The sequence below is a fragment of the Salmo salar genome, chromosome ssa20, assembly GCF_905237065.1.
Source record: "Salmo salar chromosome ssa20, Ssal_v3.1, whole genome shotgun sequence".
In the NCBI taxonomy this organism is placed as follows: domain Eukaryota; kingdom Metazoa; phylum Chordata; class Actinopteri; order Salmoniformes; family Salmonidae; genus Salmo; species Salmo salar.
In genome coordinates, this window is record NC_059461.1 from 60,584,472 (window position 1) to 60,600,806 (window position 16,335).

At 43.4% G+C, this 16,335-nt stretch overlaps 1 protein-coding gene across 4 annotated transcripts in view; it reads right to left on the minus strand.

The window, feature by feature from the left end:
- Positions 1-15,278, minus strand: part of pak3 (Serine/threonine-protein kinase PAK 3) — a 44,576-nt gene extending 29,298 nt beyond the window's left edge. For 2 of the 4 annotated variants that reach the window (XM_014162610.2, XM_014162609.2), the window contains exon 1: positions 15,106-15,278. The gene's annotated coding sequence lies outside the window, so the exon portion shown is untranslated. The remainder of the gene's footprint in view (positions 1-15,105) is intronic. The other 2 variants (XM_014162608.2, NM_001173632.1) reach the window with 2 other exon arrangements.
- Positions 15,279-16,335: the final 1,057 nt, after the last annotated feature.

Consider the following 16,335-nt stretch of genomic DNA (forward strand, 5'->3'; position numbering starts at 1 on the left):
TGTGCTACCCAGGAGCACGAGTACAGGACATTATAAGGCTGCTTCCGACTGTTCTACAACAGATGCCGGGAGAGGACACTGTCGTAGTCCATGTGGAGTCAAACGACATCAGGAGGGCTAGCTCGGAACATTTGAAAATTGATTTTAAAGAACTGATTTTAGAATTAAAAGACGAAAAAAAACTGCCAATAACTTCAGGTCCAGTACCATCGTTGGGCCGCGAGTGTGAAAGATTCAGCAGACTGCTGGCATTACACATCTGGCTAAAAGATTACTGTAGCTCTGCTGAAGTTACTTTTATTGATAACTTTGACACCTTCTGAAAACAGAAGATACTCTACAGGAATGACGGAGTCCATCCAAATCATCTTGGCTCCTGGACTCTGTCCACGCATTTCAAGGCTGCGTTGAAACAATGACTGGTAAATGATCCAAGACCAGCTCAGTTAATCCCTACCATTGTGACAATGAGTTGTCATAATGCTGCATCAAATGTACATGATCTTAGGGGCATTGGGGAACACAATGTAAGTAATTTAATTTATGTACCCCTAATTGCACCGAATACATCGGTTTATCCTACAGCTATTGTAAGCAGTAATCATGAGCCTATAAACCAGAGTTACACTGTTAGCACTAAGGCGGTGTGCAATAGTAGGAAGACCACTTTATGCAGCTCACCCTGCACTATCAGCTCCAATGAAAATAACATGAGTAAGTCTACCTCTGATAAGCTTCCCAGTAAAGCATCAAAAACAATCAAGTAACCCAGAAAAGTGCTAAAAAATTGCCCATATTAACATGTAGCCTAAGAAACAAGGTCCATGAAGTCAATAACTTGCTTGTAACAGATGACATTCCTATTCTGACTATCTCCGAAACTCACTTAGATAATACCTTTGATGATACAGTGGTAGCAATACATGGTTATAACATCTATCGAAAATACAGAAATGCCAAAGGAGGTGGTGTTGCGATCTATATTCAGAACCACATTCCTGTAAAGCTTAGAGACGATCTAATGTTAAATACTGTTGAAGTAATTCGGCTACAGGTTCATCTGCCTCACCTAAAGCCCATTCTTGTGGGAAGCTGCTATAGGCCACCAAGTGCTAACAGTCAGTATTTGGATAATATGTGTGAAATGCTTGATAATGTATGTGATATCAACAGAGAAGTATATTTTCTGGGTGATTTAAATATTGACTGGCTATCATCAAGCTGCCCACTCAGGAAAAAACTTCAAACTGTTACCAATGCCTGGAAGCTGGATCAGATTGTCAGTCAACCTACCAGGTTACTTACAAACAGCACAGGAATTAAATCATCAAGTATTGATCACATCTTTACTAATGCTACAGAAATTTGCTTTAAAGCAGCATCCAAATCCATAGGATGTAGTGATCACAATATAATAGCCATACCTAGGAAAACCAAAGTTTCAAAGGCTGGGCCTAAAATAGTGTATAAGAGGTCATACAATAAGTTTTGTAGTGATTCATATGTTGATGATGTAAAGAATATTTGCTGGTCTGTGGTGTGTAATGAGGAGCAACCAGACGCTGCACTTGACGCATTTATGAAACTACTTATTCAAGTTACTAATAAGCACGCACCCATTAAGAAAATTACTAAAAACTGTTAAATCCCCTTGGATTGATGAGGAATTGAAAAATGGTATGGTTGAAAGGCATGAGGCAAAAGGTATGGCAATTAAGTCTGGCAGCCCAACTGATTGGCAAACGTACTGCAAATTAAGAAATCATGTGACTAAACTAAATAAAAATAAACTAAACTATGAAACAAAGAAATTATATAAAGAAATGACAGTAAAAAGCTTTGGGGCACCTTAAATGAAATTTTGGGTAAAAAAGCCAACTCGGCGCCTTTATTCATTGAATCAGATGGCTCATTCATCACCACAAAGCCCACTGATATTGCAAACTACTTTAATGACTTTTTCATTGGCAAGATAAGCAAACTTAGGGATGACATGCCAGCAACAAACACTGACACTACACATTCAAGTATATCAAATTATGAAAGACAAGAATTGTACTTTTGAATTCCGTAAAGTCAGTGTGGAAGAGGTGAAAAGATTATTGTTGTCTATCAACAATGACAAGCCACTGGGGTCTGACAATCTAGATGGAAAATTACTGAGGATAATAGCAGACGATATCGCCACTCCTATTTTCCACATTTTCAATTTAAGCCTACTAGAGAGTGTGTGCCCCCAGGCCTGGAGAGAAGCTAAAGTCATGCCGCTACCCAAGAATAGTAAAGGCCCCTTTACTGGCTCAAATAGCTGACCAATCAGCCTGTTACCAACCCGTAGTTAACTTCTGGGAAAAAAATGGTGTTTGACCAGATACAATGCTATTTTACAGTAAACAAATTGACAACAGAATTTCAGCATTCTTATTGCGAAGGACACTCAACAAGCACAGCACTTACACAAATTACTGATGATTGGCTGAGAGAATTTGAAGATAAAATGACTGTGGGGGCTGTCTTGTTAGACGTCAGTGCAGCTTTTGACATTATTGATCATAGTCTGCTGCTGGAAAAACTAATGTGTCATGGCTTTACACCCCCGTTATAATGTGGATAAAGAGTTACTTGTCTAACAGAACACAGAGAGAGAGTGTTCTTTAATGGAAGCCTAACAAATATAATCCAGTTAAAATCAGGAATTCCCCAGGGTAGCTGTTTAGGCCCCGTGCTTTTTTCACTTTTTACTAACTGCCACTGACTGAGTAAAGCCAGAGTTTCTATGTATGCGGATGACTTAACACTATACAAGTCAGCTACAACAGCGATTGAAATGACTGCAACACTCAACAAAGAGCTGCAGTTAGTTTCAGAGTGCGTGCCAAGGAATAAGTTAGCCCTAAATATTTCTAAAACAAAAATCATTGTATTTGGAACCAAACACTCACTAAACCCTAAACTTCAACTAAATCTTGTAATAAATAATATGGAAATTGAGCAAGTTAAGATGACTAAACTGCTTGGAGTAACACTAGATTGTAAACTGTCATGGTCAAAACATATTGATGCAGTAGTAGCTAAGATGGGGAGAAGTCCGTCTATAATAAAGCGATGCTCTGCCTTCTTAACAACACTATCAACAAGGCAGGTCCTACAGGCCCTAGTTTTGTTGCACCTTGACTACTGTTCAGTTGTGTGGTCAGGTGACACAAAAAAGGACTTAGGAAAATTGCAATTGGCTCAGAACAGGGCAGCACGGCTGGCCCTTGGATGTATACCAAGAGCTAATATTAATAATATGCATGTCAATCTCTCCTAGCTGAATGTGGAGGAGAGATTGACTTCATCACTACTTTTATTTATGAGAGGTATTGACATGTTGAATGCACCGAGCTGTCTGTCTAAACTACTGGCACACAGCTCGGACACCCATGCATACCCCACAAGACATGCCACAAGAGGTCTCTTCACAGTCCAAGTCCAAAACAGACTATGGGAGGCACACAGGACTACATAGAGCCATGACTACATGGAACTCTATTCCACATCAAGTAACTGACGCAAGCAGTGAAATTAGATTTTTTGAATAAAAATAAATAAAAATAAATAAAAACCTTATGGAACAGCGGGGACTGTGAAGCAACACAAACTTTGGCACAGACACATGCATACATACATATAATAAAATACGCACTATAAATACACATGGATTTAGTACTGTAGATATGTGGTAGTGGTGGAGTAGGGGCCTGAGGGCACACAGTGTGTTGTGAAATCTGTGAATGTATTGTAATATTATAGAATTGTATAAACTGCCTTAATTTTGCTGGACCCCAGGAAGAGTAGCTGCTGCTTTGGCAGCAGCTAATGGGGATCCATAATAAATACAATACAATGTATTGGGCCGTACGCACTACCCTCTGTAGTGCCTTGCGGTCGGAGGCCGAGCAGTTGCCATACCAGGCAGTGATGCAACCCGTCAGGATGCTCTCGATGGTGCAGCTGTAAAACCTTTTGAGTATCTGAGGACCCATGTCAAATCTTTTCAGTCTCCTGAGGGGGGAATAGGTTTAGTTGTGCCCTCTTCACGACTGTCTTGGTGTGTTTGGACCATGCTAGTTTGTTGGTGATGTGGAGGCAAAGGAACTTAAAGCTCTCAACCTGCTCCACTAAAGCCTCATAGATGAGAATGGGGGCATGTTCAGTTCTCCTTTTCCTGTAGTCCACAATCATCGCCTTTGTCTTGATCACGTTGAGGGAGAGGTTGTTGTGCTTGCACCACACGGTCAGGTCTCTGACCTCCTCCCTATAGGCTGTTTCATCGTTGTCGGTGATCAGGCCTACCACTGTTGTGTCATCAGCAAACTTGATGGTGGTGTTGGAGTTGTGCCTGGCCGTGCAGTCATGAGTGAACAGGGAGTACAGGAGGGGGCTGAGCATGCATCCCTGAGGGGCCCCATTGTTGAGGATCAGCGTGGCGAATGTGTTCTTACCTACTGTAACGACCCTGGGTTTATAAGCGCGGAAATCGACTCTGCCGCTTGAGCATGCTTTTGCGGCACAGTCGATAGTGCGCCGGACTTCGGGCTTGAAGGTCGAGGGTTCGAAACCTGCTCCCTGCTTGCTGTTTCATTACATTGGTGTCGGAAGTGATCGGACCTTGCATCCACGACAGTGCGTGTGCTTGGCCGGTGAGCGCGTTCCTGTAAGACGTTGAGTCGCAAGCTAGCGCGAGGACGCGCTCTTTGAAAGGAGGGAGTAGTGTAACGACCCTGGGTTTATAAGCGCGGAAATCGACTCTGCCGCTTGAGCATGCTTTTGCGGCACAGTCGATAGCGCGCCGGACTTCGGGCTTGAAGGTCGAGGGTTCGAAACCTGCTCCCTGCTTGCTGTTTCATTACACTACCATTACCACCTGGGGGCGGCCCGTCAGGAAGTCCAGGATCCAGTTGCAGAGGGAGGTGTTCACTCCCAAGGTCCTTAACTTAGTGATGAGCTTTGAGGGCACTATGGTGTTGAACGCTGAGCTGTAGTCAATGAATAGCATTCTCACATAGGTGATCCTTTTGTCCAGGTGTGAAAGGGCAGTGTGGAGTGCAATAGAGATTGCATCATCTGTGGATCTGTTGGTGCGGTATTCAAATTGGAGTGGGTCTAGGTTTTCTGGAATAATGGTGTTGATGTGAGCCATGACCAGCCTTTCAAAGCATTTCATGGCTACAGACGTGAGTGCTACGGGTCAGTAGTCATTTAGGCAGGTTACCTTAGTGTTCTTGGGCACAGGGATTATGGTGGTCTGCTTGAAAGTAGAGGTCGACCAATTAATCGAAATTTCAAGTTTTCATAACAATCGGTAATCGGTATTTTTGGCCACCGATTTGCCGATTCTTTTTATTTAAAAAAATAAATAAAAATTATGTACACGCAACCTTCTGGTTACTAGTCCAACATTCTAACCACCTGCCTTACATTGCACTCCAGCCTGCATGGCAGGCTGACTACCTGTTACGCGAGGGCAGCAAGAAGCCAAGGTTAAGTTGCTAGCTAGCATTAAACTTATCTTATAAAAAAACTAGCAATCTTAACATAATCACTAGTTAACTACACATGGTTGACGATATTACTAGTTTATCTAACGTGTCCTGTGTTGCATATAATCGATGCGGTGCCTGTTAATTTCTCATCGAATCACAGCCTACTTCGACAAACGGGTGATGATTTAACAAGCGCATTTGCGAAAAAAGAACTGTCGTTGCACCAATGTACCTAACCATGAACATCAATGCCTTTCTTTAAAATCAATACACAAGTATATATTTTTAAACCTGCATATTTAGTTAATATTGCCTGCTAACATGAAATTGTGTCACTGCTCTTGCGTTCATTGCCTGGCTTGTTGCGAACTAATTTGCCAGAATTTTACGTAATTATGACATACCATTGAAGGTTGTGCAATGTAACAGGAATATTTAGACTTAGGGATGCCACCCGTTAGATAAAATACGGACCGGTTCCGTATTTCACTGACAGAAAAAAAAACGTTTTGTTTTCGAGAAGATAGTTTCCTGATTCGACCATATTAATGACCTAAAGCTCGTATTTCTGTGTGTTTATTATATTATAATTAAGTCTATGATTTGATAGAGTAGTCTGACTGAGCGATGGTAGGCACCAGCAGGTTCGTAAGCATTCATTCAATCAGCACTTTCGTGCGTTTTGCCAGCAGCTCTTCGCAATGCATTGCGCTGTTTATGACTTCAAGCCTGTCAACTCCCAAGATTAGGCTGGTGTAACCGATGTGAAATGGCTAGCTAGTTAGCGGGTGCACACTAATAGCGTTTCAAACGTCACTCGCTCTGAGACTTGGAGTAGTTGTTCCCCTTGCTCTGCATGGGTAACGCTGCTTCGAGGGTGGCTGTTGTCGATGTGTTCCTGGTTCGAGCCCAGATAGGGGCGAGGAGAGGGACGGAAGCTATACTGGCAATACTAAAGTGCCTATAAGAACATCCAATAGTCAAAGGTATATGAAATACAAATCGTATAGAGAGAACTAGTCCTATAATAACTACAAAAAAAACTTCTTACCTGGGAATATTGAAGACGCATGTTAAAAGGAACCACCAGCTTTCATATGTTCCCATGTTCTGAGCAAGGCACTTAAACGTTAGCTTTCTTACATGGCACATGTGGCACTTTTACTTTCTTCTCCAACACTTTGTTTTTGCATTATTTAAACCAAATTGAACATGTTTCATTATTATTTGAGGCTAAATTGATTTTATTGATGTATTATATTAAGTTAAAATAAGTGTTCATTCAGTATTGTTGTAATTGTCATTATTACAAATAAATAAATAAAAAAAGTAAAAAATAAAATTAAAATAAAAAAGAATAATAAAAATGACAAAAAATAAAAAAAAGAATAATTAAAAAAACCAAAATAATACAAAAATCGTCCGATTAATCGGTATAGGCCTTTTGGTCCTCCAATAATCGGTATCGGCGTTGAAAAATCCTAATCGGTCGACCTCTACTTGAAACATGTTGGTATTACAGACTCAGACAGGGAGAGGTTGAAAAAGACACTTGCCAGTTGGTCAGTGCACGCTCGGAGTACACGTCCTGGTAATCAGTCTGGCCCTGCAGCCTTGTGAATGTTGACCTGTTTGAAGGTCTTACTCACATCGGCTGCGGAGAGCGTGATCACACAGTCGTCTGGAACAGCCGATGCTGTCATGCATGTTTCAGTGTTACTTGCCTTGAGGCGAGCATAGAAGTTATTTAGCTCGTCTTGTAGGCTCGTGTCACTGGGCAGCTCTCGGCTGTGCTTCCCTTTGTAGTCTGTAATAGTTTGCAAGCCCTGCCACACAATCGACGCACGTCAGAGCCGGTGTAGTACGATTCGATCTTAGTCCTGTACTGACGCTTTGCTTATTTGATGGTTCGTCGGAGGGAATAGCGGGATTTCTTATAAGCTTCTGTGTTAGGGCCCCGCTCCTTGAAAGAGGCAGCTCTACCCTTTAACTCAGTAAAATGTTGCCTGTAATCCATGGCTTCTGGTTGGGGTATGTACGTACAGTCACTGTTGGGATGATGTCATCAATGCACTTATTGATAAAGCCAGTGACTGATGGTGTAGTCTTCAATGCCATCGGAAGAATCTCAGAACATATTCCAGTCTGTGCTAGCAAAGCAGTCCTGTAGTTTAGCATCTGCTTCATCTGACCACTTTATAGACTGAGTCACTGGTGCTTCCTGCTATAATTTTTGCTTGTAAGCAGGAATCAGGAGGATAGAATTATGGTCCGGTTTGCCAAATGGAGGGCGAGGGAGAGCTTTGTACACGTCTCTGTGTGTGGAGTAAAGGTGGTCTTTAATTTTTTCCCTCTGGTTGCACATTTAACATCCTGATAGAAATGAGGTAAAACTGATTTAAGTTTCCCTGCATTAAAGCCCCCGGCCCCTAGGTGCGCCGCCTCTGGATGAGTGCATTCCTGTTTCAGGGATGCAAACAGGTGAGGGCCCAAAAAGGTGACACTTTTTTTTGTTGCACTGAAACATGCTAAAAATCCCTGCTAGGGGAAATGCAGGTTTTAACTAATTAAACAACAAAGAACATGATCAGTCTCTGTGTGTAAATAAAAAAGTGGTTAACGTGAACCTAACTCACAGCTAAAAAATGTAAAGAAAGCAATCCAATGTTATTATTGCAGTTAGCCATGACAGCCTTTATAATAGAACGCTTGTGACCACACACATAAATATTGCACTTAGGGAGAAAAAAACATCTTAAAGTAGAAATAGAATGAAACAAACAGGCATTCTATTTTTGCTCTATTGTAGTGGCCACTATAGACATCGATCAAGCGCACAAGGCTACGTGTGCAAAAATAACGTTCACTGAGTAAAAAAAAAAGTATAATAATCTCCCCTCATTCACACAAGTGTTGCTGTCAAATTCAACACAACAAAAACTGTCTGACTTTATTAGCAAGCTAATTTTCACACCATAAACTCAATTATTTGATCAGATAAGTTGGCTAATGTTGCTCAACATTTCTCTGGCTAGCTAACAGAGAATTCGATCCAGCTAGCAAGACACTTAACAATGCTAATACTTGTTCCACCACACTTTCTCCCTCACCTCAAACTTTCCAAATGCCAGTAGTTTGTCGGTTACAGCTCATGAAGTATGCTTCATTACCTTCTCACCCCCGTCTCCATGGTCAGGCTTCTCACCTAACGTTACTTCTTCGTTATCGCTGAAAACTCTAGGTAGATAGTGTGGTCTACAGCTTATCATGAAATATTCTACCTCAGGTGAGCAAAACTGAGACTTCCTTAGATATCATGCACCAGCTGTTGTTCACATAAACTCAGCAAAAAAATAAATATCCTCTCACTGTCAACTGCGTTTATTTTCAGCAAACTTAACATGTGTAAATATTTGTATGACCATAACAAGATTCAACAACAGACATAAACTGAACAAGTTCAACAGACATGTGACTAACAGAAATGGAATAATATGTCCCTGAACAAAGGGGGGGGGGGGGGTCAAAATCAAAATTAACAGTCAGTATCTGGTGTGGCCACAACCTCCATTAAGTACTGCAGTGCATCTCCTCCTTATGGACTGCACCAGATTTGCCAGTTCTTGCTGTGAGATGGTGGAAGAGTGGAGTAACAAGGCACCTGCAAGTTCCCGGTCATTTCTGGGGGGAATGGCCCTAGCCCTCCGATCCAACAGGTCCCAGACGTGCTCAATGGGATTGAGATCCGGGCTCTTCACTGGCCATGGCAGAACACTGACATTCCTGTCTTGCAGGAAATCACGCACAGAATGAGCAGTATGACTGCAGTGGCATTGTCATGCTGGAGGGTCATGTCAGGATGAGCCTGCAGGAAGGGTACCACATGAGGGAGGAGGATGTCTTCCCTGTAACGCAGAGCGTTGAGATTGCCTGCAATAACAACAAGCTCAGTCCGATGATGCTGTGACACACCGCGACTCGTCAGAGAAGAGCCCTTTTTTGCCAGTCCTGTCTGGTCCAGCGACGGTGGGTGTGTGCCCATAGGCGACGTTGTTGCCGGTGATGTCTGGTGAGGACCTGCCTTTCAACAGGCCTACAAGCCCCTAGTCCAGCCTCTCTCAGCCTATTGCGGACAGTCTGAGCACTGCTGGAGGGATTGTGCGTTCCTGGTGTAACTCGGGCAGTTGTTGTTGCCATCCTGTACCTGTCCCGCAGGTGTGATGTTCAGATGTACCGATCCTGTGTAGGTGTTGTTACACGTGGTCTGCCACTGCGAGGATGATCAGTTGTCCATCCTGTCTCCCTGTAGCCCTGTCTTAGGCTTCTCACAGTATGGACATTGCAATTCATTGCCCTGGCCACATCTGCAGTTCTCATGACTCCTTGCAGCATGCCTAAGGCACATTCACGCAGATGAGCAGGGACCCTGGGCATCTTCCTTTTGGTGTTTTTCCAGAGTCAGTAGAAAGGCCTCTTTAGTGTCCTAAGTTTTCATAACTGTGACCTTAATTGCCTAACATTTGTAAGCTGTTAGTGTCTTAACGACCGTTCCATAGGTGCATGTTCATTAATTGTTTATGGTTCATTGAACAAGCATGGGAAACAGTGTTTAAACCCTTTACAATAAAGATAAGAGGTTATTTGGATTTTTACGAATTATCTTTGAAAGACAGGGTCCTGAAAAAGTGACGTTTTTTTTGCTGAGGCCCCTGCCCCATGTCTTACCAGAGGCTGCTGTTCTGTCCTGCCGATGGAGTGTATAACCCACCAGCTGTATGTTCTTAATGTCGTCGTTCAGCCACAACTCGGTGAAACATAAGATATTACAGTTTTTAATGTCCCGTTGGTAGGATGAATGTGCTTTCAGCTCGTCCCATTTATTTTCCAGCGATTGAACATTAGGTAGCAGGACGGAAGGCAAGGGAAGATTAGCCACTCGTCGCCTGATCCTCACAAGGCACCCTGATCTTTTTCCACAAAATCTCAGTTTCCTTCTGCAGCGAATCACGGGGATCTGGGCCTTGTCGGTGTCTGTAGTAGTATATCCCTCCCGTCCGACTCATTGAAGAAGAACTCTTCGTCCAGTTTGAGGTGAGCAATCGCAGTTCTGATGTCCAGAAGCTCTTTTCGGCCATAAAAAACAGTAGCAGCAACATTATGTACAAAACAAGTTACGAACAACGCGAATAAACAAACAAAATAGCATGGTTGGTTAAGAGCCGATAAGACGGCAGCCCTCCCATCCGGCGCCATCGTAATACTGGGCACCAGATTGCTATAACATATGATGTGGTTAGCTGATATGTAAAATACTTATCCAGGACTTGTAAGATCTGGCATGCATCAGCAACATCTAAGCAGGGGAATACAACCTATCTATTTAACACCCAAACTATCCTACTCCTCAGACTCCAGACAGACATGCCACTACACCGCCAGCCGACCAGATGCCAAACCAGCAGGGTGTGTGTGTGTGTGTGTGTGTGTGTGTGTGTGTGTGTGTGTATTTGAGAGGATAATGGTCATCCATGGAGGTCATCTGAGGTAGAGAAAACAGCTAAACGAATAAAGAGAGGCGGTGAGATTCCTACTGCAGCTGTTCACGCATTCACACACTAGTGTGAGGGAGAGAGATAGAAATAGGGAGAGAGAAAGAAAGAAAAAAGAGAGAAAGAGCGAGAGGACTTAACTACAGGTTCATAAGGTCAGCAGCAGGTGATTTAAATCAGTGATTAGTACCAATGCAGCACTACCTGTCACTGTGTGTGTGTGTGTGTGTGTGTGTGTGTGAGGGGAGAGAAGGTGTAGAAAGAGTAAAGGGAGAAAAAAGGATAACTGCTGTATTCGGCGCATGTGACTGATAAAATTTGATAAGAAGATAGGAAAAGAGACAAGAGGGTCAACTGGAGAGAAACAGAGAGGGGAAGAGGGATAGACAGGGACTCAGGGAGAGAGAGAGAGAGAGAGATATTTATAGTTGATAGTATTATTGTTGCTTCAGTGGACAGGTTAGCTCTGATGCCAGTATTCTGTTCTCTACAGTATTATACTAGAGGGGAAAAGGGAGGAGAAGAGAGGGTGGTAAGGACACAGCACAGGGTAGAGAAATTACAGAAATACTCCCTCCCTCTGTGTGTGTGTGTGTGTGTGTGTGTGTGTGTGTGTGTGTGTGTGTGTGTGTGTGTGTGTGTGTGTGTGTGTGTGTGTGTGTGTGTGTGTGTGTCAGAGAGTGTAAATAGAGAGAGTAAACACACACACTCCTTGCAGACCAAATTAAACCTTGGACTGGCTAAAGTGTCCAACCCTAAACAGTCAACAGGGTATACATACATACACACACACACACACACACACTTGTTCTTACACTCTTCACACCCCTACAACGTCTCTTCATATCACAATGAATAGGCTAATCATAATATTATTACACAGTTATTACACTTGTACATAACATGTGCCTATCCCCCTTTCCACCCATGTAGACAGACGTGATTGGCTGGCTGGACACCTCTCACTTATTCCTCTACATATTGATCCCATTCAACTTTTATGGGGCACGAAGGTCAGTGTTGGCTCAGGCTCATTAACAGAACTGAGACAAGACCAGTGGTGATATAGACTGCTAATGAGAAGACACTAAGATGGGGCTAGATCCCAAACAGAACACTATTCCCTATATAGTGCACTACGTTTGACCAGAGCCCCCCATATACATATATATTTTTTATTTAACCTTTCTTTAACTATATAGGGAAAAGGGTGCTATTTGGGACACAAACTGGGTTGTTTCCCCAACCCAAATGAGCCTACTCTTCTTGGTTAGCCTGTTATTCCTGATGTGTCATTTATTCAAAGCGCCAAGTCAGACTGAGTGAAGGCTGTGGAGCACTGTGTCACTAATCAGACAGCTACAGCCGCACTTATCTAGCCTACCCCTCTCTCTGTTTCTTCCAGTCTTTTTCCTCTTTCTGTCTGTCGGTCTCTCCCTTTTCTACCCTCTCTAGTGTGTGTATGTACAGTGAGGGAAAAAAGTATTTGATCCCCTGCTGATTTTGTACATTTGCCCACTGACAAAGAAATGATCAGTCTATAATTTTAATGGTAGGTTTATTTGAACAGCGAGAGACAGAATAACAACAAAAATATCCAGAAAAACGCATGTCAAAAATTGTATAAATTGATTTGCATTTTAATGAGGGAAATAAGTATTTGACCCCCTCTCAATCAGAAAGATTTCTGGCTCCCAGGTGTCTTTTATACAGGTAACGAGCTGAGATTAGGAGCACACTCTTAAAGGGAGTGCTCCTAATCTCCGTTTGTTACCTGTATAAAAGACACCTGTCCACAGAAGCAATCAATCAATCAGATTCCAAACTCTCCACCATGGCCAAGACCAAAGAGCTCTCCAAGGATGTCAGGGACAAGATTGTAGACCTACACAAGGCTGGAATGGGCTACACGACCATTGCCAAGCAGCTTGGTGAGAAGGTGACAACAGTTGGTGCATTTATTCGCAAGTGGAAGAAACAAAAAATAACTGTCAATCTCCCTCGGCCTGGGGCTCCTTGCAAGATCTCACCTCGTGGAGTTGCAATGATCATGAGAACAGTGAGGAATCAGCCCAGAACTACACAGGAGGATCTTGTCAATGATCTCAAGGCAGCTGGGACCATAGTCACCAAGAAAACAATTGGTAACACACTACGCCGTGAAGGACTGAAATCCTGCAGCACCCGCAAGGTCCCCCTGCTCAAGAAAGCACATATACATGCCCATCTGAAGTTTGACAATGAACATCTGAATGATTCAGAGGACAACTGGGTGAAAGTGTTGTGGTCAGATGAGACCAAAATGGAGCTCTTTGGCATCAACTCAACTCGCCGTGTTTGGAGGAGGAGGAATGCTGCCTATGACCCCAAGAACACCATCCCCACCGTCAAACATGGAGGTGGAAACATTATGCTTTGGGGGTGTTTTTCTGCTAAGGAGACAGGACAACTTCACTGCATCAAAGGGACGACAGACGGGGCCATGTACCGTCAAATCTTGGGTGAGAACCTCCTTCCCTCAGCCAGGGCATTGAAAATGGGTCGTGGATGGGTATTCCAGCATGACAATGACCCAAAACACACGGCCAAGGCAACAAAGGAGTGGCTCAAGAAGAAGCACATTAAGGTCCTGGAGTTGCCTAGTCAGTCTCCAGACCTTAATCCCATAGAAAATCTGTGGAGGGAGCTGAAGGTTCGAGTTGCCAAACGTCAGCCTCGAAACCTTAATGACTTGGAGAAGATCTGCAAAGAGGAGTGGGACAAAATCTATCCTGAGATGTGTGCAAACCTGGTGGCCAACTACAAGAAACGTCTGACCTCTGTGATTGTCAACAAGGGTTTTGCCACCAAGTACTAAGTCATGTTTTGCAGAGGGGTCAAATACTTATTTCCCTCATTAAAATGCAAATCAAATTATAACATTTTTGACATGCGTTTTTCTGGTTTTTTTTGTTGTTATCCTGTCTCTCACTGTTAAAATAAACCTAACATTGAAATTATAGACTGATCATTTCTTTGTCAGTGGGCAAACGTACAAAATCAGCAGGGGATCAAATACTTTTTTCCCTCACTGTATGTATGTATGTATATATTCTGGGGCGGCAGGTAGCCTAGTGGTTAGAGTGTTGGGCCAGTAACCAAATGGTTGCTAGATCAAATCCCCGAGCTGACAATGTAAAGATCTGTCGTTCTGCCCCTGAACAAGGCAGTTATTGTAAATAATTTGTAAATAATTTGTTATTAACTGACTTGCCTAGTTAAATAAAGAATATTATATATCTCCCCCCAGCTTGGGATGCCCCTAATCTTAACCCCTACCTTTACCATACCCCTTGCCCAACCCTAACTATTTTAAATGTCAACTTCAATGGGGTAGGGACAACCAAGGATCACAAGGACCCCCCTCTATGTCGCATAATGATTCGTTTCACATCTTTCTCCTAAAGACATTAAATACATGAAAATGTCTGTATTAAATGGTGTTTACTTTGTAATATCTAGCCTAGACTGTACATGAGATCATTGCATTTTATCTATGAAATTTTGTGCCAATTTTCATTCATTCAGGCGACAAACACACCGAGTCGATTTCATTCGAATGATAACTGTATATTCACACATTTTTCATTCATAACGGTTGACCCTGAAGCGACAGACAACTGGTCCACACACACACGCACACACGCACACGCACGCACGCACACACTCACGCTCCATCTATCTCTCTCTAATAATGTCTGGAGCTCCACCACAACACACCGCGGACTGCATAAAGCACCGTCATAAGACCATGTTCCCTTCTCCCAGGGACAAAATCAGTGAACCGATAAATCTGCGTTGCGGCCCCAAGTCCAACCACTACTGTATGTATGTATGTATGGTCCCTTGCCGTTACACTGTAGCGCCGTGAGCAGCTCCTCCTGTCTGTTTGGCGGTAACAGTCCTGTAACGTACCAGTAAATGAAGGTAAACTGAAAAGAATGTCATGCGCGGTTCTGTCTGTGCATAAAGGAATAGGAGAAACTCACCTATCGCCGTGTCTTTTGAAAAATTCCTGATGGCGATCCGTTCTCTTTGCCAGCACTCACACACATGCATTCGCCCAAGTAGCTTCAGTTTTTTCTATTCTGCCCAATTTGACAAACCCTTCTTCTATCGCTCTGCCCAGGCTCTGCCAATCCCTGGCTTTTGTTAGACACACACCACCCTGCTACATAGCAACGCCCGCCCACTACACTCGTTTCTAGTATGCCAGTGGTCAGGCTGAAGCTCAGTCGTATGCTTATTGGTCTGTTTGGCCGTCTGTTTCACTGGGAGGTGAGGTGGGTTTCGCCATGAGTTTCCCCGATTACATTTCGGGGCTGCATCTCAATCATGTATTTATATCGCGTCCTATCCTTGTGTCCTCTCCTTGTGCCCACTTTATTCATCTGTAGGATACAGACTTGACAGGTGCAGAGGTCAATCACTGGGCTGGATTTTACATTAGCCTTATTGAAATGTGTCATCATCATCATTTATAATAATCAGATTAATCACTGAATCCGCTGAAGGAGAGGATATAAGGAAAGGAGGAGAAAAGTGTGTGTAATTGGGTGAGGGTGATGGGCATAGACATAGGCTTGTCTCAAATGACACTCTATTCTCTTTGTAGTGTGCTAGTTTTGATCAAGGCCCATAGGGCTCTGGACAAAATAAGTGCACTATATAGGGACCTAGGGAATAACGTGACATTTGGGATTCACACATACAAAACCATACAGTATATGGTATGACATCATTGAATCCGTGTAGATATTGTGCTCTCTGGTGGTGGGTGGGGGGATCACACCTCACAACCTGGCCACGTTATAGCAGCAATAGGCATGGGGGTAGCAGCGCAGTGTATGGAGAGACATAGAGGAGAGGAGAGGAGAGGAGAGGAGAGGAGAGGAGAGGAGAGGAGAGGAGAGGAGAGGAGAGGAGAGGAGAGGAGAGGAGAGGAGAGGAGAGGAGAGGAGAGGAGAGGAAAGGAGAGAGGAGGCAACCACTTCTGCACCATGTGAGCTCAAGCTCATCATCATCTACTATCTCTGATCCCACACACACGCACGCACGCACAAACATATACACACACACACATGCACACGCACACATGGTAGCCTGCTGCAGCCATAAGATAACAGACCTAGAGGAGCTAGCAAGAAGACACATACAGAGAGAGAAGAAGAGAGGAAAAGAGAGAGGGGGAGAAACCGAGACTGAGGAGAGAGGCAGAC